The sequence below is a fragment of the Pteropus medius genome, unplaced genomic scaffold, assembly GCF_902729225.1.
Source record: "Pteropus medius unplaced genomic scaffold, Ma_sr-lr_union100, whole genome shotgun sequence".
Lineage (NCBI taxonomy): Eukaryota > Metazoa > Chordata > Mammalia > Chiroptera > Pteropodidae > Pteropus > Pteropus medius.
The window spans coordinates 10,594,335-10,595,855 of record NW_024349800.1 but is presented as its reverse complement, the minus strand read 5'-3'; the positions used below and the strand labels follow the sequence as shown (position 1 = coordinate 10,595,855).

Below are 1,521 nucleotides of genomic sequence, written 5' to 3'. Positions count from 1 at the left end.
TTAGAGTTCTTTCTGTCACCACATATTTGACCCCCTTTACCCTATCTACCTCTCCCCTACCCCTCCCACCTACCCTCTGGTAACCAGTAGTCTATTGTCCATGGCCATGAGTCTCTGTTTGTCCTGTTCATTTTTGCTTTTAGGTTTATATCCCACATATAAATGATATCACATGATATTTAATTAATTAATTAATTTATTTATTTATTATTTTTTTAGGTGAGGCAACCCTTGGTTGATCTCACAGATTACAAGGACCTTGTCAGCTTACAATCACTTTTTTATTTTATTTAATTTTATTTTATTTTATTTTATTTTATTTTATTTTATTTTATTTTATTTTATTTTATTTTATTTTATTTTAATCTTTTACGCCTACAGCACCTGGTCTTCCTAGGTGGTCTCCCATCCAAGTACTAACCAGGCCCAACCCTGCTTAGCTTCCGAGATCAGATGAGATCGTGCTTTTTCAGGGTGGTATGGCCATAGACTCATGTGATTTTTCAAGCACTCATATCAAATTTCATATACCATGGATCTCAAACCATTTTGCTGCTGTGCTCTCCTAAAATTGAAGAGCTGCTAAATGAAGGCAAATCTGGTTTGGTTGCTTCACCAGTAGACCCAACAGCTGCAGGCTCTATTTCCTAAAGAATGAATCCATTTAGCTTTTTTCTTTTAATTGAGGTTACACTGGTTTATAGCATTATATAAAATGAAGGTTTACAACATTATAATTTGATATTAAAGAAAATCTTTTGATTAAGACTGACACATTCATAACGGAGTACAAGTAGTCTGTGTATAGATATGTTGCTATAATACAGGTGCTCCTCAATTTATGATAGGGTTGCATCTTAATGAACTCATAGTAAGTTGAAAATATTAAGTCGAAAAAGCATTTAATTGAATAGCATAGCTTAGCCTAGCCTACCTTAAACATGCTCAGAACTGTTACATTAGCTTACAGTTAGGCAAAATTATCTCATTGCTGTTGCCTAGAATCACAAGAATATTGTACCGCCTGTCACTATCCCAGAAGATCAAAATTCAAAATTCGAAGTACAGTTACGACCGAATATGTATCTCTTCACACCTTCATAAAGTCAAAATTAATTTATTAATTTTGAAATTAATAAATTAATTTCAAAATTAATTTATTAATTCATAAGTCAGGGCCATATTTTTTATTATTAACATGTTCACATTCTCTATTTTTCTCTAATAATCTATTATTCTCCATTCTTCAAAATCATGTTTACATTTTATTTATCTCTACACTTTCTAATATAAGCATCCTTCTTAAATACTTTGAATTTGGTACACGTTATTTTATAAAATTTCTAGTTATTTTTTAAAACTTAAGCACTAAAACCAAAAAAGTTTGGTGTATATCTTTTGACAGTAGTCGAAAGAGAATTAGAAGTGAGAAGATTAGTAACTTTTTTTTTTACAATTATTGAAAGAATTGAAAATCATTGGAATAAATTATGTAAATAGTTTACAAATTTACGCACATGT

At 30.6% G+C, this 1,521-nt stretch overlaps 1 non-coding gene across 1 annotated transcript; it reads right to left on the bottom strand.

The window, feature by feature from the left end:
• Positions 1–372: 372 nt before the first annotated feature.
• On the bottom strand, positions 373–491 carry LOC120622299 (5S ribosomal RNA). The gene has a single exon (XR_005658467.1). It is a non-coding gene; the product is annotated as a 5S ribosomal RNA (ribosomal RNA).
• Between the last annotated feature and the right edge of the window lie 1,030 nt (positions 492–1,521).